This window comes from Panthera onca, chromosome F2, assembly GCF_046562875.1.
Source record: "Panthera onca isolate mPanOnc1 chromosome F2, mPanOnc1 haplotype 2, whole genome shotgun sequence".
NCBI classification, from domain to species: Eukaryota; Metazoa; Chordata; class Mammalia; order Carnivora; family Felidae; genus Panthera; species Panthera onca.
Window position 1 is genome coordinate 22,640,231 of NC_138356.1, and position 21,842 is coordinate 22,662,072.

Here is a 21,842-nt window from a genome sequence, read left to right on the forward strand (position 1 = left end):
GAGGGGCTTACTATACTTAATACTTTGAGAAAAACTTTCTGTATCCTGTAAAATGATGTATTATTTATTTTTTTAAAGTTTACTTTTGAGAGAGAGAGAGCATGAGGGAAGTGCAGAGAGCTGTCAGCGCAGAGCCCAACACGGGGCTCGATCTCACAAAACGTGAGGTTTTGACCTGAGCCAAAATCAAGAGTCAGATGCTTCCCTGAGTGAGTCACCCAGGCACCCCATAAAATGTTTTAAAAATAGAAGGTATGTAGGGGCACCTGGGTGGCTCACTCGGTTAAGCGTCCGACTTCAGCTCAGGTCATGATCTCACAGTTTGTGGGTTGTTCGAGCCCCATATGGGGCTCTGTGCTGACAGCTCAGAGCCTGGAGCCTGCTTTGGATTCTGTGTCTCCCTCTCTCTCTCTCTCTTCCCCTCCCCTGCTCATACTCGGTCTCTGTCTCAAAAATAAATAAAAACATTAAAACAAAAATAGAAGGTATGTTTATCTTTAACCTCATTCTTTTATTGTACCTAAGTCACTGACTATAATCTCAATGTTATCTCCATTCATACTGATGTCATCATTCTTTAGACACAGGATCTCTAGATCTGTTTCCTCATCTTTTACTCTAATAGTACAATTTAAATGTTCCTCTTCCTATTTTTCTCTTTGATCATTTGTGTTACTCTTTTCCAAATTCCCTCTAATCTGGCCACGTTCCTCTGGTAATAAAGTGTACGGAGTGGACTGTAATTTTCCGGTCAAATCTTAACGGAGTCATTTAAATGTCAACAGCCACATTTTTCAAATGGGAATGCCAGGAGTACTTTATACTTCTGCAAGCCAAACAATAATATTATCTATGGGCACTCAAATCTCATGCCTCAGGGAGTAAACTGGAGAGTTTGTAAAGAGAGAGCAAAGTGTTTTTTCCTTCTTGGGCATTCACATTTTAACTAATTCAATTTATCCACTTGGATTTTAGTGTGTGTGTGTGTGTGTGTGTGTGTGTGTGTGTGTGTGTGTGTTTTAGTTTCCAGTTCTACAACTATTGGTAATTGCCATAGGCAATATACAAAATTACATAAGCCAATAACCTTACATTGAAAGTCTTGTGCCTGGAAACTCTCTTGAGCTTGTAGTTCTTAATAGGTAAATTTCATTTGATGTATTATACAGACACACGTTCTTCTCCAAACAATAATTTCATGATATCCTATATGGTGCCCATCAAAGTTTCAAATAAACTTTGTGCAAAATGATGAACTTTCAAGATTTATCATGGGAATGTAAGAATTAGGAATGTTTTTTAATTAATGAAATCTGTGACAGAGAATATGATGGGCCTTACACTAGATTTCTTTTGGGTCAATTATTATCAAAGGCAGTTGTCACAATTACTGCATTGAGTAATTTCAAAATTTCAGTATAAGAGGATGACACACTCCTCTGTGTGTGCTACGACTAGCTACCCACTCCCCCAGGTACCAGTGATGCACACCCCAAACTATATCAGGGGCTCGTTTGAGAGGTAGATACAAGTAGTGATTATTGAATGCAGGTGAGATTTCATCTCCATGCTCCAACTAGCATTAACCACAGGAGACATGTGGTTTTGACTGTGTTGCTGTTGTTGGGAGAGGTTACTTTTCTATTGCCCTCACTTTCTTACGTGGTGGAAAGGAATACGATTGGAGGAGTCACAGCTAACTTAAAGCTCATGAAGATGTGCTTCTTTAATGCTGCTAACAGCTCTGTCAACACAGTGTCAGGTGAACTGATCAACAGCTGGGGCAGTTGGGGGACTCATCTGATAGCAGGAGCAGAGAGTCCAATTAAATTGCTTTCATGCCAGTTAGATTGATTTAAAAGACTGAATTTCCATCTCCTTTCCCATGAGTGATTATCTCTATGAGCAATGTGATTAGCTAAATCAAATATGAAATATGACAAACTCTAAAACCTACTTGGGTCTGGTTTGGTTATGCTTAAAGTAGAAGAGGTGGTGGGGGGAGTAAAAAGTAGTTGTCTCAAAATTTTCATTTCTGTATTTTAAATTCCAGTCAAAATCACTGGTTCTTGTGTTCTAAAACATGTCTGTGTTGTTGAAACAGGGTTTCGTTATTTTTTCATTGAAAAAGATTATATTAATAAATAGAACCAAACATGTAAAATGCACGTTGACAATATTTAACTTCAAATAATATATATGACATAATAATATATGTTATATGAAGTAAAATAATGAATATGTGTCATAATTAACATATATATTCAATTCCATAAACTGAAAATTTGCTGGTAATCAAACAACCTGAAGGTTAGAGTTATTGAGGAAAAACATTCTTTCATTTCTGTAATATGTTTTAAGGAAAATGTGCTTGTATTTGAGTTTCTATCCCTTCTCATAAGTGTCTATCAGTTTTCACTCATTACATCTATTCATTTTTAATACTAAATGCTTTTTGGTAATTACTGTGTTAAATTCTTGATATAATTTTACTGAATACATAATGCTAGGGTGCTTTTAAAAAGTTCTGATTTGACATTTATTACCATAATATAGTTTATTTAGAACAAAACATTAAAGCATGGCCCTAATTAGTAGTGAGAAATGATCATTTTAAGGCTACAGACCCTAGTAATGATTAATATTCCTACTTGATATTGCAAAGAAGGTTTTACAAGTTCACGAGTGCCAATTACCAGGAAGAGCAAGAAATATGGCAGCATTACTCTTTTGTCATTTTGAGAAATCATGACCGTATTAGAAGTATGTCTCTGTTGAATGTACTATCAGCTCAGACTTTATTCTCAGAAGGGAACAAAGGCATTGTTAGGGTATCTACCACAATCTAAACCCAATTGCTTTGTTGAGTCCTGAGTCCACGTGGAAAATTTTTAGAAAAGACTATGGGTAACTAATTTAATTTTGCTTATTGTAGTTGTGATCTTGGCTTCTGACAGCCATGGTCCTTGCCTGGCCATGAGGGACATGTTACATCATTATATCCACTTTTGGCTTCTAATGGGACTGAGAATAATGCCCTTGTATTTGCAAAGAGAGCTCTTTTCACATGTGACTGCACTTGCTCTGTTATTGGAGATTATTCCATTTCCCATTTATCCAAACCCCAGATTATGCTAAGAGTTCCAGAAGCTTTCTGAGCCACCATGCTGGTGACATGTTCACAATATTCAGTCCTTTTGGGTGGATCATGATTCACACAGGTACCTTCTGTATGTAAGTCTGAAAGCCTTTATCCTAGTCCATGGCAACATGCCTCATCCCAAATGTACCCAGCCTTGTCAGGTCAAATCTCAGGAAAATATCATGCAGACAACTAGTGAGCTGGCAGGGGGAGGGGGGGTGGGGGTGGGGATCAGCACCAATGTACCTGTTGGAAAAACAAAAGGTGTATGTCCTACCTCCATCCCCCTTCAGGGCCAGCATCAGATTCTTTTCTTCTCTTTACATAGATTGTGTTTGGCAGCTCCCACCTTTACGTTAACCAGATTTCCATCCTGAAAAGTAAAAATATTTCATGTAGTATTTTCCCACATGACCTTGAGACAACCTAGTGCAGCAGACAGAAAGGTAGTATCAGTGTGGAGTGAGGTAGAGGGAACATAGCCTAAAATTTTAAGGTCACCCTGCCTCAGTCACATTCCAATTCTGACAGTGTGATCTTAGACAAATAATTTAAATTCTCTAGTTCAGTTACTCCTTTATTAAATCGACTTATAATGATGGTACTCAAAGAACTATTATGGATACTGTATATACCTGTGTGTCTGTGTATGTACATATATATATATATATACACACACACACACATACATATACACGTATATATACACACACACACATACGCTATATATATATGTATATGTATTATATATATGTGTATATGTATTATATATATATGTATATGTATTATATATATGTGTATATGTATTATATATATATGTATATGTATTATATATATGTGTATATGTATTATATATATGTATATGTATTATATATATGTGTGTGTGTGTGTGTGTGTATATATATATATATATATACATATATATATATACACACATACCTGTAAAGAAGTTAGCTCAGTGCCTACCACGTAGGAACGTCTTGGTAAAACTTACCTGGTATTATTACACAGCGCAAATACGTAACAGATGTAGGACTAAGATCTAACCAGAAATCCAGTCCTTGTTTCGTCATGTCTCAGAATAACACAGTTACATTTTAGATCCTAAGAAGTGTAGTTTTGAAATTTGCAGTTCACTGGCCCCAGAAAACCCTCATCCTAAGCCTCTTAGATTTCTAAGAAACTAAATTCCAGACTCATGATGTCTGGAAGGATCACTAAGGATGGACTCAAACACAATACTTACATTCATACTACTAAATGGCAGAAAATGTTGTGTTTAAGCATCTGGCATTTTTCAAAAAGTTCATGCTCTGTCCAAGAACTGCTTAAAAAAATACAAATACAGTCACTCAGAGCTTATCTCTTACTTTAAATCTTCAAAGGACAGCCAAATCTGTCTCAACTAAATTCAAAAGAATCAATGAGATAGTACTTATCTTCTCAATGAAGAACACACAAACAGCTCATTTATTTTTCAAGCCTTCACTGCAACGTGCAAGTGTAGGATTTCTGCAGCTGCTAAGATTCTGAGAGTTGCTCTAAACTATCCCAGCTTTCCTACATTTTCCTTTAGAAGGGCAGAAGAAGGCATATTAGGTCTAAGAATGTGGTAAATTCCACTTATTCTTCAATGATTGCTTTCTTGTATGACAATAAGCCCCAGTGTAGTATTAGCCCCCATTTAAAAAGAAAGTATAGTCTCAATCCATGTATACATTTGGTGTGTTATTAAAAATGTAGTATCCTCATGGTGCTGATATTTAAATAAGAGTAATATTCACCTATCTTTTGGTAGAATCAGGTTATACCAAATAAAACAAAACCCGCCCCTCAAACTCTTACAGATAATTTCTTTAGCTTATTAATGTATATCCTTCCAGAATACATACACACGCACAAACACACACACACAAACACACACACCATAAATGTTTGTAAATTTTCCCCTTTAGTAGGGTTTGCATCATTTTAAAATATTGTTCTGTTTTTAAATTTTTTTAATGTTTTTATTATTTTTGAGAAAGAGAGAGACAGAGCATGAGAGAGGGAGGGGCAGAGAGAGAGGGAGACACAGAATCTGAAGCAGGCTCCAGGCTCTGAGCTGTCAGCACAGAGCCGGACACAGGGGCTCAAACTCATGAACTGAGAGATCATGACCTGAACTGAAGTCAGACACTTAACTGACCGAGCCACCCAGGTGTTCCTTTAAATATTGTTCTTTTAGAACTTGTTTTTGTTTGATTTTACTCCATGTGTCATATACTTCTTGTCGTCTGACTTTTTAAAAAACTGTAAACCCAACTCTAGTTCTTTAGTCTCCAAAAGCTTGTAAATTATTACCTTTATGATTTTAACATTTTAAAATATGTTCATTCAAGCCTTTACTACTTTATTCTAATCTATATAGGCTCTCTCTGTAAGTCAATTTGCTAATGAAATTCCAACTTGAAACACATTAAAGTGTAGTCAGTAATGATGTTATTCAGATTATACTAAATATTTTTCAAATACCGTATTCAACAAAAAATACCAAAAACCTATTCTTAATATTTTTGTGTATATAAATATATATTTCAATAAACCAGAATTATGATATATGAGGAAACACTTCATCTAAATTTTATCTGCCGATGTGCATAAGACTACTGCAGGTTAAACTTAAAGTTATTTCACCAAGCATTATGAGGGAAGCATTTTGACACACAAAACATTTATCCTCTTTCATATTGATATAATTCCATCAAAACTCAAGGTAAACCAGAGAAACTGAAATATAAGCGAAAGGAATGTTTCCATAAATATCAATAAATGGAAAAAAAATAAATGGCTTAAGGGGCAATGTGAAAACATGTCTGACTTTTCAGGCAGATCATTTTCATTTTTGGTTTGGAGAACAACTGAAAAAATATATATACTGAGGCAGTAGAACAATGTGGTAACCAACACAAGAGTCTTTGCAGCCATCCAGAAGCCAAGCTGTGCTTGTGGAGAATTCGGTTACTCCAAACAATTTGTATGCGAGGGGTTATTCTCCATAACTCATTTGGGCCATGAGTAATTTAGTAAGCGGAATTAGATTTGATTTCCAAAGACTGTTTTTTTCCATATCATTGCATACTTACAGACACAGTTCAGGTATGATGGATATGCTACTCCCAACACCCCACTTCCACAAATGGACATAGCAGCAATGTATTTTAGCCAATAGATAATTTGACCACTTGACAGATGATCGCTTAGTCGGAAAATGGATTCGGATTTCTAAACTCTAATGGAAATTTAAGGTCAAAAAATTTTTAACAAATACTTGTCAAATTTTTAAATTCTTACTGAAGTGACCAGTAATGTTGATGTAGGGCAGTAAAGTTAAGGGGATTTTCAACACTTCTGGAATTTATGAAAGATTATACCACTTAAATGTAGGCACACCTGAAATCAATCTTCAGCAGTCTTTCTAGACTTAAAATATTTTATAAATTCTACTCATTTAACAAATATCACGTGCCTGAAAGAAGTTGCAAAATAAATGGTGGATGAATAGGTATCTCTTACGTGTGTGGCTTTGGGTTAAATGTAAGGATTGCAAACAAAGTGATATGGAATCTATCCTGGAGGAACTTAAACAGTAAGACCTGTACAGGGAGAGTACCTATATTGTGTAGAAAGTGGAAGGACTTTAAGAAGATAGCTCCAACCATGTGCTGGAAATCAAAGGCAAAGAGTCGGAGGAGGCAGAATTTGAGGTGGGACTTTAAGTGCTGGAATGATTGTGGATGTGAGACCAGGAGAGGGACGTGCTAGAAGCAGAGATTTATGCGTGCAAGGGCACAGATGTGCAGACACTGGTAGGCAAGGGGAAGCTAGGGAACCTTTGTGATCAGGGAAATGAGATGATCAGGATTGTGCCTGGGGAAGACTAATCTGCAGAAAGCACATGAGAAGTATGAGAAGGTGAAAAGACTGTAGGATGAGGAGTGGAAATCCTTCAGGTCCCTGGAAATGTGGAGCTGAAGCTTGGAAACAGGTCAGAGTTGGCAATAAAGGTGTGGGAATCTGGGAGTCGTCTTCCTCTTCCTAGTGTTCACACTTGAGAAGCCTCTGGAAGAGCAAAAGGACCAGGACAGGTCCTGGGTGGAGGGTGGTGGCCTATGTAGTACCGACTTCTCTGCAAAACATCCTGCTCAACATCTGGCACCTCGGGGGGGAAAAACACCCAGAGCAACGTAAGGCCTATGGAGAGTTGAGAAATCAAGGTGTAGAGATAGATGATAGTGCATCCCAGCAGGCCAGGGCTACTAAAACAGAGAAGCAAGGTCTAAGTGAGATATATTTAAAACGGAGTGTGTTTGGACCCTCTTCAATAGCCATCTTCTTGGCCTAAAGAAACTCCGAAGGGAGTCCGGCTTTAAATATACTGCCATGGCCTACATGCTTTTAAAAGGGTGTTTTGGCAACTTTGTTTGCCTAACAGCCCCTGTAACCGTACTCACTAAGGAGCATACAGGTCGGGAACCTGGAGAGCCCAGTGATGTTATTATTGAAGTCCATCCTGTCTTTACCGCGTTCTTAAGGTAGGGAAAGGTCTGGGTGTCCACCAGGCGGCCTCGCCAAGGAGGAACTTGGCACTAATTCTCCAGATCGCAGGGAGAGCGGGCAAAAGAAAGAAAACCAGAGTACAAATAGCGCCCCCGTGGGAAGTAAGAGTTAAGGCTGCCACCAACCCACCCGGCGTTCACCTCAAACCCAGGAAAGAGAGATTACCGGGGCTGGCGACGGCCCTTGAACCGAGATGTAGGTGCTGGGAGGAAAGTCAGAGCCTGTCTGCGCTCTCGGGTAGCCCTGCATTCCTCCGGGCAAATACTCCGGGCCGTATCACTCAAGGGCCATCTCTCCTCGCCCCAGGTCCCCGGGGTGGGCCCCGGGTCAGGGTCGCGCGTCAGGGCGGGCGCGGGGAGAGCCCAGAAGCTGAAAGTGCAAGGACCCGGGGAATCCCACGAAGCCACCAGAGCGCTTCTCGGCGGGGCACCCCGGGCTTTCCCCGCCGCCGGGTGCTCTGCGCCGGCCGAACGCGGACCCTCCCGCTCCGCAGAGCCGGAGCCACGGAGGGAAGCAGGTGGGTGTGGAGCCGGGCCCGCGGCCCGAGGGAGCCTCGGGCGCGCCCGAGGAGAGGGAGGCGCCCGCCGAGGTGTGGGCGGCGCCCGCCTGCCCGCCCGCGCCCCGGCCGCGCCCTGGGTTTGGGGGCGCTGTCCCAGGCCGAGCGCACGGCTCCCGCGCCGCGAGGCCGAGCCTGGGCATCCCCGGCGGCGCTCGGTCGGCAGTACAGCCCGCCACACGGGCCCGCCGCCCACCTCGAGAGGCGCGAGCACCCCGGAGGAGGAGGAGGAGGCGGAGGAGGCGGAGGCGGAGGAGGCGGAGGTGGAGGAGGAGGAGGAGGCGGCGGCGGCGGCCGCTTCAGCCCGCGGGTGCGCGGAGCGCGGGAGGAGGCGGAGCGCGAGGCGGGGTGGCCGCGGGCGGGTGTGCGCGCCGGCCCGGCGCCCCCGAGCGCCCTGCCTCGCCTCCAGCGCCCAGCCTCTCCCCGGCTCAGCCACAGACACACACCCACCAAGCACCCGCCACCCTCCGCCCCCGCCGGCCGCCGCCGCCTCTCCGCCCGCTGCCCGAGCGAGCGGCAACTCTCCGGCCCGCGCGGCTCGCCTTCCCGGCTCCTTCCGCGCGGCGAGCTCAGCCCCGCTCGATTTTTCCTTTTCTATCCCAGCCCTCTGCTTTCTGGGCGGCGGCGGCGGCAGGGGGATGGGGGCCCGCGTGGGGAAGGGGGCGAAGATCGATGAAGATTATTGTTCTTTCTAAGGATACCTTAGCTTCCTCCCGCCGCCTCTCCGTTGAGCTTTCCTGCCAGAGACCGTGAACAGAGTCAGGGATGTAAGGAGAGGGGGAAAAACGCCAGGAGCTCCAGCCAGCCGGGGAGACCCTCCTCTCCGTGGAGGGGAGGGGGATTTCCAGCGACAGATCATTGGCGAAGGGGACCGTCGCAGGGAGAGGAGCCCCGGAGGGAGCGGGGAATCCCACAACCCTTTGTGGTGCCCGAGCCCGTGCCGCCTGCTGAGCGGGGTCTGTGGGAGCTAGGTAAGTGAAGGGGGCATTGCTGCTCCCCGAAGGGGTCTTCCTTTAAGAATGGATCATCGCGGGCAGCCTAGCCAGACTTGAGTTGCTAAAGGAATTGGAAACTGCCATATGGCGCCGAGTGGACTTAAAACACAAAGCTGAAGCTGACTTCGCCCTGAGAGGGTTGTTCGTGTAAAGGCTCTGTCCCCGTGGGGAAGGCGCTCCAGTGTTAGCCCCTGGAAAGGTTCAGAGCAGCCTGCCTGGGAAGGGATGGGGAATGTTATTTCTAGGAGACGAGCTCTTGTTGCCTTCTGTTCATTTATTGGTAAATGCCACACTCACACGCACACACTTGTGGGACCGGATTTAGGGAGTGTGATGTCTCTGATGTATGAACAGTACTCAGAGCACAGAGACATGCATGCATTTTATCCTTCAAGAGGTGCGCGTTCTCCGTTCTGTAGCAAGGTTCCCAAGAGGGGAGAACGAGTCTCTAAGGAAAGAGCTTCATGGCTGTTTCCAACACACTCTGCTAGGGGACTTGAGAATACAGTTGCCCTGAATGGCACCAAAAGACACCGACCATTTATTTCCCTCATCGTCTGCTTCCAGGGCTTAATGACCTTTTTCAAAATAGTATGCCGCCATCCATTTTCTCGAATTATAAGCACTTTTGTGTATTCATTCATAAAAATCGTCAGTGTGCAATATGCACAAACATGCCATTTATACACCATTTGTGACTGCCCAAGCGATATAATAATAGATACAAGATTGCCCTGAAAAATTTAGGATGCACAGATGTACACTGGGTTTATTTCGTGCAGGTTCAACCTTCCTTCTGATCAAGTTATGCAATAATGTCAATATTTTAAATAGCATTTCGCATTTATGCTTTTGCACTGGTTTTTAGATTTTGTTGGGATTTGATTTTGTAAGCTCAGCTCAAAAGAGAAGTAGGAATTTGTAATTGTTATTAAATGTGTAGCATTGTGTGCAACAGTGGTCTCTTGGTATGTTTATCAATAACCATCAAGTGAGGTATTGCATTTCACAGGACAAGACAAGGATAAATTCTGGTCAAAAATCTAAAGGCCAACTTGTCAATACTGCGTAACTTGCAGGAAAGATTTTGAAAAAAGAGGGTAACATTTAAAAAATATATCTATGTATAAAATAAAGTTTTACTTTATTTCACTGTTTAGAGAGAGAGAGAGAGAGAGAGAGAGAGAGTGTGTGTGTGTGTGTGAATAAATACAAAGTTGTCCAAAGCTTACTTGTAAGACATGACTAGGATGGAGAGGCATCTAAATTAAAGAGTTCTTGATTCTTAAATTAACCAGTACTTAAGCAGTTGAGTAATTGGGCCCACTATGTATGTGTATGTGCATTTAATTGCTGCTAGAGGTGGTGTTTTTAATGTAGGGCGTAAAAAATGTGCTTTCTTGTGTGGCTGCGTAGACTTTCTGAGATTATTGAGGGTACAGTGTATAAATAACTTTCTTCTCCACTGAAAAAAAGTATCATCTTCACCTGAAAGAATCAATATGCCTCCACAAAGTAAATACTATAATCCCCTCCCTCTTGCTGCCAGGTTCAGACCAGTTGTTTACCACGAATAGAATTGTGTCTAATGTAGTCTTTTTCCTTTTCTGGCACCGCTCAGACTCTTGGAGAAAGGAGTGAATCAGTTGGCAGTTCTCTTTGCTTTCTTCCCCCTTTTAACCTTCACCATTCCTTCTGCACGGTGGTGCTTCCAGATCTCTCTCATACACAAACACACGCACCAACTCCAAAAAATAACTCCACTGCCTGCCTCTTTGAGAATTCTGGCATCTCTCTTTTCTTGCTCTCCTCTCTTTTTCCAAGTAGAACCAATCGGTGTGTCAGGTGAAACTATTTCCAATGTCACTTTTCTCCCAAATCCCACAGTTTAGCTGTGCAGGCATGCATGTTTACTGAATATTCAGATGGGGTTAGTGAAGTAGGTCCTTATCTAATCCTTCCTGTTTGGCATTTAAAGATTCCTTGGTGACACCATAGAGCAACTGTGAACAGGGACCCATGCTTCTGATTTCCAGGATGGTGACAAAAGTGAGACAGCTAGGAAAATACAGTGGCAGGATATGCTTTCAGTCACACATTTCTTGGCAACTCAAAATAATATCTGCCCAGGTGTTTTTGCATACCTGCCTGCACATCTGTGGAAAATCTTCATTAACCATTGAAAAGAATATTTTTTTCTTGAATTTATATCTGGCATTTTGAAATGGTATTCTAGAGAGACTGGCATGTGTTGTATACACATTATGAAAGTGGACCAAATTACTGGTAAAATCTCAGAAAGCTACAAAATCTATTTCATTCTAATCTAATGCATTTTTCTTGATAAATTATAAAGAAGTAATTAGATATTTGAAGTGTGCTATCCCTTAGAGACCAAATGCCTTAAAGTTGATAGGGCATTCTTCTCGTGTACATTTTAAGGTAAATACATAAAGTTTAAGATACTCTGTTTACTTCAGAATGTAATATGCTTTGGGATTTGCCTATATTCATCAAGTGGGTTTTGCATAAAATCACTATGACTGTTATTTTCACAAAGGCTTCACAGAGAAGAGTAGACATGCATTATAAGTGATATTTTTTAAGTTCAGTAGTTTTTCAGAGTAGTTTTTAAAGTAAGAGCTTATGACCTTGTTATTCTTGAAGTGATAAAAGTTTATAGAGCAGCACAGTCTTGCATTTCCTGGTTATATACTACAAGTATCTTCATACTCTAGGTCTGTAGCCCATTCTGGTTCCCTGGTTGTTTCCTTTTTGAGCTTCCTGAAGATATATTCCCACTGACGCTTTATTGCAAGCCCCAGCTTTCGGACTTGCTTTCGATCCAGTGTGTGGGATCAGAGGCTCCTTGGCCTGTATAAGCCAACCCCTACCGTGTTGTCTTTAAGGGAAAAGTACCTGTTCCTGTAGGTTAAATTGTACCTATCTCTACTGTGATTTAATGTCATGTATCTGCTCACTAACTCATGCATTAATTCGCTTACTGCTTATTAAGTGTGTATAAGGAGAAGAGTGCTTGATGAGAACCAGTACAAAACAGATAGAAAACATAATCCCTGTTACTCAAAGATTTTTTACAGTGTTGAGAATAAAACTTGAGTACTTAACTAGTTGAAGAATCACAGAATTCAAAATCAGGTATCTCTGGAATACACACATGCATTTAACAATTTGATACTTAATAAATTAATTAAGGCAAATTCACAAAGAGGATCATGAAAATTTGTCACAGTCTATGCATTGGGGAATTACTAAAGAATAGTAATAATAACTTTTATTAAAGTGATTACATTTTAAATTGAAATTAAATTAAAACATTATTATAAATATTTCTATTATATTTTAATAATTTTGTTATTAAAAACAAATTTTGTTTTGTTTGTTTTATTTATATAAACAAAATGAGTTTATTTTTACTGTTATTATTATAGTAAACACTTCAGCCAGGAAATGTTTTCAGTGTTTTACTGAAAAACATTAAATATTTTCACAACCACCATATAAGGCATCTATCACTAATACTTTTCATTACATAGATATGAAAATTCAAGTACAGAGACTTTTCTTGTGTAAAGTCACATAGGAAGTAAATGGTACAGACTTGAACTCTGGCATTCTGGCTCTATTTAACCACTATGATATCAAGAAGTATTAAGTGTGATCCCAAACAGAATAAGTAAAGATGTTCACAGCTTCTAGATTTATTTGAAAGTTCTATCTTCCCATTAAAGGATACCACTGTAGTTACGATTACAGGGATACTTGGAAAAGGTCAAAAGAAGGGACTTTCAGTAGGCGAAAATCTCAAAATTTTCAACTTAAATTTGAAATAAGAAGGTACGTTAGTTAGAAGCAGATCTTTAAAAGCTGGGTAGACTTCTATCAGAATGCTAAAACATTAGGAAATACTGCCCTTAGAGTGACCACAGAGAGTAAAGCTGGATGAGACAGATGACTGACTGGCCAATGTCTCTTTTTTATTTTTCTTTAAAGTTTATTTATTTTTGAGAGAAAGAGAGAGACAGAGCACAAGCAGGGGAGGGGCAGAGAGAGACAGAGACACAGAATCTGAAGCAGGCTCCAGTCTCTGAGCGGTCAGCACAGAGCCTGATGTGGGGCTTGAACTCAAAGACTGTGAGATTCATGACCTGAGCTGAAGTTGGACACTTAACTGACTGAGCCACCCAGGTGCCCCAGTGTAATAGTATAGTTTATTTTCACTTCCAGTTTCTAAAAACTTTTGTGAATTATTTTGAATATTCTAAATATCTTTAATTTATTATTTTTAAATTATATATTCATATATTAAAAGAAAATTATTAGTTTTCAATATAATTTTCTTTTACCTGTGTCCCTATATTTTCCTCTGTAAGATCTACTGCCCATATATTAGTGGAAATTGGAATATAGTCACTTAACAGGTTTACTTTCTAGTATATTGTCTAGAATGTACTTATTTTACTAAGTGACAACTATAAAAGCATAATCAAATTATAAATTGAGATTTTCATCAAGAAAAGTTTATATAATGTTTGAGGTAAAGTTCTTTCTAAATAGCCACTGCTTCTGTTTTTGTGAAAAATACCATCGGGATTAAATTCGGAAGATAAAATGGCCAAATATTCCCTGAAGGATGCCCTATATTTAAATATTTAGATATATCCTCATGATTGGCATTTTCATTTTTCCCACAGATATTAGGTCTTACCGACTCAGTTGCATATTGTACAGACAGCTCTCAACCTACAATTGGCTTATAGCTTATAAGTTGATTTTATAGGTTTGGTTTTTTGGAACTTGTAATGCATTTAGAGAAAGAGTACTTTAAATGATGTTTAGGTCTCCAGACCAGTCCACAAATGCCCTTTTAAAAACCAATAATCTACCTGAAGTATGGTACTGTTAGTACTAAAAACATAACCATTCTGTATAGCAATATCCCTGGGGAATAATTTGATGTAAATCATATTTGTTGACTTCTGCTGTGCAGGGCACTTTGGGGGTACAGAGGTGAACATAGTACTGCCTGGGTCTACAAGGAAGAGAGAAAATTGAGGAAGTTTGTACCTAACTCACTCTGACATTAGGCAGAATGAAGAAAGCTTAATAATATCGGTATAGGCAAAATTGTGAATAACTGATCCCAAGACCTATCGGGAGAGCCAGGGACTGCCTGCCTCCTTAGGACTCTTACTTGGTGTTTCATCTTCAGGGTATCTACTGAGCTCCTCCTCTGTGCCAAGCCCTAAGCTAGGTGTTGGGGACATAAATATGAATCAGACAGCACGCACTCACCGCATGCACATGCAGACAAGTAAATCATAACAAAATGTCATAAATGCTGTTGGCAGAACGGGATGGCAATTCAGTGGAGTAGTTGCCTAACAGAAGCGTCCCGAGAGTAAAAAAATGTGATTCCTTGAGTTCCTAGATGCAGTTAGTCATGATTCTCTACTCAATCAGACCCAATGTCCCCTTCATGTAAGTAAGGTTTTTGTAATGTCCCTTTTACGTTCCTGAAATGGTATTTATAGATAATATAACCTGTCTTCACAAGTAATATTAAAAAAAAATCAATGCATTCTCTGTCTGTAATAGAAGGCAGAAATAAAAGGAAAGCAGCTTATGGTAAAGTTGTCGGTAGACCAATATGTGTATGCTCATGCAAGGCTACACTAAGATGTACTAAAGTAGTCAGATGCTTGCTACTTAAAATGCACCAATTTGGATTTGAGAGAAAATATTCAACTGAATATTGGTGACACTTTTGTATAGTTGGCATTTCAAAATAAGAATGAAGTAAATCTCTCCATTGAGTGTGACAGCTACATTTGCAAACATGTGGGTGTCCTGTATTAGTGAATGAGTTAACATGAGCAGCATTACAGTCAGTGACATGACTCTCCAAAATGGTGAGTGAATCTTGGTGAAGTTCCAAACATGGTAGTTCCTTTCCTAGAAAATTCCAATGTAGAAAATATTTTTTTGTACAGCAGAGTTAAGATCTCGTCACAGATACCAATAAGCAAGTATTTCACGTACATATTTGTCTGATGAGTAGTGTAAAACTTCTGGGGGTACAGGACTTCTGTACATGTTATGGGGTTTCTTAGATTCCTAGGCCTTGCCTTCCAAATATTTTACAATTGTAGAAAGACCGGGTTCATCTCATTCCACGACACTGATGATGGCTATAGTCTCCCTCTGAAGGAAGCCGATCTCATTCTAATGCATCACTGGGCTGTTTTGAAAAAGCAGGACTCTCTAAGTTTTTAGTAAGAAGATAAATTTAGAGACTGACTAAATAACAAAGAAAATAAACAGCAACAAAATCAAGCCATGTAGATAACAGATAACTAAACAATGGAAACTTCCTAATAGTAGGCACAATATGTGAAGCTGCCTGATCTGATCATAAATGTCAGAGATACGTTTTCTATGTGGGAGTGTCAGACAAGACTTAACAGAGGAAATGACAAGTAAGCTCATTTTTAAGAGATGACTAAGCATTCTCCAGGCTAAAAAGGAGGCAGATGGAGAACATTCGAGGCGGAGGGAACAGCATTTGCAAAGCAGTGTCATAAAAAGGACTTAGCTGGTAATTGGGGTTCAACGTTGACAGTGGCAGGGAAATGAGGGGAGATGAGGCTGAAGGTTGGAGATTAAATAGGAAAGGTGTTGTGTGCTGTGCTAAGTCACTTGGATTTTATCCTAAAGGACAGGCATTGGGGGTTAACTACAATTTTAAATAGAGTGACATGGTCCACTTTATGTGGGGGATGGTCTCTGAGCCAGCATGAGGAAGACGGACTGTAAGAGGAGAAAAGATGGAACCCAAGGCGGCTGTTGAGGGATACAGGTAGGATAAGGTCCAGGACTTACCTTAACAGAAATGGCGAAGAAGAGGAGGGTCTGAATCCTCCATAGCAAACATGTGTGACCCAGGTGTCCCCAAGTCTTTCAGCTCCTATCCTGGGTTGGAATAACAGGAGTTGAGCCCCACTTTTTCTTCTTCAAGGGTCATTGTATTAGTTGTGGTAACTTGAGCTTCCAGAACAAAACTCCATTATTTACTCCATATTAATGGAGTAGAAGTTTATTTTGTGCTCATCTGACAGTCCAATGTGTGTGTTTTGTGCAGTGATGTGGCGACCCATATTCTTTCTAAGGACCAGGGATTTGGAGTTCTCTGCATCTAGCTGGCAGTTGTGGAAGAGAGTGAACAGAGAGAAGGTTTACCCAACAGGTGACACACCTGGCATGCATTCGCATTCTGTTGGGGAGAGAATCACAGCACTCGGTCTATGTACAAAAAGGGCTGGAACATCTAACCCCCGGCCAGTTAGTCACTCCCCAGCAACATTTCTGTATCATGGAATGAAGAGCAAAATTTTGCTAAACAGCTGTTCCCTCATATTTTGCCTCTCTGGCCACACAGAGGAAAACCTCAGCCCAAGGACACTATCTGAACCCCTCCTGGTCTTTGCATCCATCTCAAAGTCCAGGCTGTAAGGGTGATGTTAAGTCCTCCCCATTAAGTCTGGGTATGGCTCCTCATTGTCCGGAAACCTTTATACTAAAAGACAGGTTGTTGGTCTCCCATGACATAATGATGGATGAGGTATAGAATAATTGCATTCAGAATTCCCATTTGGAAAAGGGAAGAATGGGCAATAAAGAGCAGTCATTGGCCCATGACATGGAAGAAATCCTACTGGACATTGCTAAAGACCTCCAGCCCTGGCAATAGGGGAAATTCTTTTTTTTTTTTTTTTGACTCTGGTTTTGCTGTCTTGGAATGACTCTTTTGTTCATTGTTATCTGTATCCCTAGTCACCTCTGAGAGGTTCCTCCCTATCCAATATTCACCGTGGTCACACCCAAAATGGATGTTGGGAAGTATGCCCTTCTTGGGAATTATATTACCTTCTCAGCACACTTCTTGCTTGTTCAAGTTCAGATGCCTTACAGGTTTTTATATAATCACGGTTCTTTTTTGTTCTCCTCAGGCCAGGCTTCTAATGTCTTTGACAGTACAATTCCCTCAAAATCTTCATAGGTTTTTAATGTACGTGCTTTGTGTCAGTTACACTATTAACTACATTGAAAGTTCTTTCCTGTTCCTAATTCTTGAACCTGCTTCATTTCTTGACTCATGTCTCAACCACTATGTCTCAAGTGGTTACTTTGAGGTCATCTGAACAAATAGTCTTGGGTGGTTAGGTGACGTCCTTAATCAGATCTTTGTTGCAAGGCTGAGTCACTTAGCCAAACGTGGGTATCTGTTATTCAAAGCCATTTTCAGTGTTCTTCCTCACTATTAGAGTCCCTGAAGCAATGTACTATTGCAGCTTTGTAGTCTTGAATTTCTAGACTTTGGCAATTCACCCTAATCTGTGTCCTCCAGCCAATTCCTTCCTGAACTCATCCATTGTCTTGTTACACCTTTTGCTATAAGCAGTGAGAGGCAACCATCACAGAGTAGCATTCTGGCTCTTCCTAGCCATTTCCTCTAGAGCTATAGATCTGCTCTGTAAATTAGTGCAGTTTTGCCAGGGCCTAGCAGTGTTCCAGGCCTCCAGTCTTCTCTGTCAGTCTCCTTGCTGAAGCCCATGCCCCGTATTTAGATTTTTATAAAGGCAGCACCCACTTCAAGGTATTAGTTTCAGAATAAGGTGGGACAATGCTCGCTGCTGTAACAAACACTGAAATGTTAGTGGCTTGACGTAATATAAAAGTTTTCACTCACATATCAAATGGGGAGAGGTGTGGGGAGAATAGAATGCTCACATTAAATGGGGGAGATGTTTGGGGAGAAAGGGAGAGTTAAAAAGGCACATCGAGTTCTTAAACATCTTGGCTCAGCAATGATGTCAGTAACACTTCTGCTTCTAAAAACTATTGAAAACTAGTCAGATGGCCCCCCCTAGATGCAGGGGGTGGAGCTGAGAAATGTAACCCCTGGCTTAACTGGTGCTTCCCAGTGACAATTCTCTCCTGTAAAAATGAAGCACAGATTTAGACAATTAGCCCATCTCTGCTGGGGGCATCTTCCTCCAGAATAAATTGCAAAGGAAAACGTTGAATTACATTGACTCTTCAGTTAATCCGTTCAATGCATAGCATCTCCCCACCTCATTCCTGTCTTCTCGTTGGCTCTCCACCCAGACTTCCAGGACTAGGAAGTCTTCATTCTGTAAAGTATCACTGGCGTAAGGAGGCTGTTGTATGTAACAGGGTCTGGCTGATGCTTTGGGATAAAGGATGGTAATTCTACCATAGACAAAAAAACTAATTCTAATTGAATGCTAGATGTCAATGCTTTTAGAAATGTCTTTACCATTTCTCACCATAGGGGTTTGCTCACCATCCCAGATCTCTCTGGGGCCCAGATACAAGCCATTTTCTAAGCTTTTTTCTTCCCCTAGACTTTTCCTCACATCTTGTCATGTAGGATTGTCCCTGTATCCTCTCTCAAGGTGCAGTGGACTTCGTGTGCAAGTCCACAAAGGGACTTGCCTGTAATAGCCAAACAGTCCATTATGTTTTTTTTTTTCCCAAAACAAAGCAGCAGTTCTTTCTCTAAGAGGACTTATTGCTTTCTCATAGTCCAGCTGTCTCAAAATTGTAGCCAGCTTTTTAAAGACATGCACTTAGCAAATATTCATTAAGCACTTTTCATATATAAAGCACTCTTCTAGGTCACCAGGTTAAACAAAATTGGTCATTACCCTCTCAGGGCTTATAGACTATTTGGAAACAAACAAAAGCTCCCAGATCCCTCGCTAGTGGCAAGGGCAGCGAGTCTGTCCTGGGTCCAGACGATTGCAGCTTCTTTATGAACTCTTTGCAAAGGAAAGTGATAGGCAAAGGCAAGCCTGCTGGAAATGAAAGGGGGAGAGTGACACTTCTGGAGTGAGGAGCAGCATGTAGGCTGTTGTGTGCCAAAGTGGCGGAGTGGAGACATTATGCCGCCATTATTAGCCAGAGACACCTTTATGTTCTGCTTCCGGTCACCTGGTTTATTTTCTGTAGACTCCAGGACCTAGTTATTTGCTTCTTTTTCCACTCCCTCCTATCTTCTAGCAGTGGGCACTCAGTCATGTCAGGGTAAGCTGGTCCAGAGAGGAAATCACCCAGGCAGGCACGCTTGGCATCTGGAAAGAATAGAGAGAGATAGCAGATGGCAGTCCAAGTGGGCAGGAAGTTAGACTCGTGGAATACTGGGGGAAGTCCTGGCCAAATTATGGGGAGGGGAGTCTGGGAACAGGCAGTATTTGATGGGGCAGGCAGGATTAGGAAGATCCAGCCCCGTAGGCTCAAATGCTATGGTTTATAGACACTTAAGAGTTTAGAAAGAAGTCTATTGTATGTAGCTAAGCAGGAGTCCAGACTAGTTTAGACATAGGTGTCTGGAGTCAGGAAAACTATGTGAAGATCACATTATTTTTAATGCAGGGTTTCAGGAACAATGGACAGGACCATTTCCTATGCCATCACCAATTGCCAAAACCTCTTTCTGGATTTCCACTAAAGCTTATTAACTGGACTCCTGGCTGGTTTCCTTGTCCCCTCATTCCATTTTTCCCTTTGCTTTTCATTTTTTACAAAAGGCAAATCTAGTTCTATCACTCACCATCTACCTAAACCCTTAAACGATTTCCTGCTTTTCTTAGAATAAAGGCCTAAATCTTTAACTCGAGGATTACCATATTCCTTCTTCACTTTCCAAAACATCTCTAGTGTAAGGCTATTGTTTAGAGAGGCTCTGGTCAGTCTGATCCCTGCCTGCCAGCCTCATTTCAGGCCACTCACCCATCATTGTCTGCTATGATTTCTGGCTTTCCTTTAGTTCATCCGAGGTGCCTGAGATTAGTTTCCACAAGGCATGGTTGTTTGGGCTACTCTCTCTTCTACCTTTTACCTACCTAACTGTTACTCATGTCTCTGATCTCAGGTCAAAAATCTCTTGGTCAAAGAAGTCTTCTTGGTTACTTCTTTGTGCCCAACGAATAGAGTGGGTCTCTCCATTATTCTCTTTCTTAGCACCCTATATTCTCCTTTGCAGCACTTACACCAATTCTAAATTGTGGGTCATTTTCTTGTGTCATTTTGCTGCGTGAGAATGCAAGCTCAATAAAGGCAGAGACTGACCTTGTTCACTGCTTTCTCCATAGCACCTCTGCAGTGCCATGCACATAGTTGATGCTCATTGTTTATTTGTTGAGTCCCTGCGTGAAGGAATTGATAGAACCAGGACCTACGTCAGGTTCTAGGTCACAGAAGAGCACCAGGAGTGCTCTTACCAGGAGGTCTTACCAAGAACTTCTGCCTAGGGTGGAGCAGAGTAGGGCTAGAGGAGGATCAGCCTGATGATGAACTCCCTGCACTGTTTTACACTCACATTCTCTTCATGTGCTTCTTGACAGGGGCTAGAATGGTCCTAGAATCTGGGATGGAGCAGAGTTTGTAAGTCGAGGTTGGAGGCCACTGGTGGAATGATACAGACAAGGAAGAACATGGTACTTCCAGGAGAATTTTTCTCTCATCTCTATTTTCAGAACAAAACTCAGCTTCATAACTTCATAGGAGAGTTGTATAGACCAGTGCCTTCTGACAGAACTTGATGCGATGATGGACATTTTCCATATCTGTGCTCTTCAATTCAGCAGACACTAGCCATATAAGTTATTGAACCCTTGAAATGTGACTTATGATGCTGAGAAATTAAATTTTAAATTTAAATATCCATATGTGGCTAGTGGCTACCATATGAGACAGGGCAGGCCTGGATTATTATTAGCATGAATTACTTTAGGAAACACTAAGTTTCAAAAGCAATATGGTTTAAATTCTAGAAATACCCATTTACAACCAACATCAGCCTCCAACTAACCATATATAAACATGCAAACCATCTGTGGCATCCAATGCCTACTTTGATTCAGATGAGTATCTCCCAGGTACATCTGAGTGAAGGGATTTGAATGCACTATGACTTGTTTCCCTCCATTGGAATTGTTCTTTATTGAAGGCATTTCCTTCTTTATATGAAACTGTACAAAATATAAAGTATATACAAATGTAGAACATTTTTTTTGTAAGTATCTATCTAATGTGACCTTAAATGCTTTCTCATGCCCACTTTTCCCAGACAGGATTATTTTTTCCTTCCTTCCTTCCTTCCTTCCTTCCTTTCTCTCTCTCTTTCTTTCTTTCTTTCTTTCTTTCTTTTTCTTTCTTTTTGTTCTCATCCCTTTTTTTTTTCTCCATGTCTCCTTCCTCTATTCAGGTTTCTTCCTCTATTCATGTCTCCTTTCTAACCTCTAAAATGACACAGACACAACACTGTGTTCTTTAAACAAGTTCTTTACCTTTTGCATATTGATTTCTTTTCTTTTGTGCTTATTTAAAAGAGTTTTTATCAGTTCAGATTATTAACAACAAAAAAAAAACATATGAAATGATAATAGCTCTTGACATGCCAATTGATATATTTTTGGAGATTTGTCAGATATAATAACTTCAA

The 21,842-nt window shown here is 40.9% G+C and overlaps 1 protein-coding gene across 1 annotated transcript in view; it reads left to right on the top strand.

Annotated features, from left to right (window-relative positions):
* Window positions 1–8,572: 8,572 nt before the first annotated feature.
* Window positions 8,573–21,842, top strand: part of KCNB2 (potassium voltage-gated channel subfamily B member 2) — a 385,616-nt gene continuing 372,346 nt past the window's right edge. Inside the window, exon 1 of the mRNA XM_060610728.3 lies at window positions 8,573–9,268. The gene's annotated coding sequence lies outside the window, so the exon portion shown is untranslated. The remainder of the gene's footprint in view (window positions 9,269–21,842) is intronic.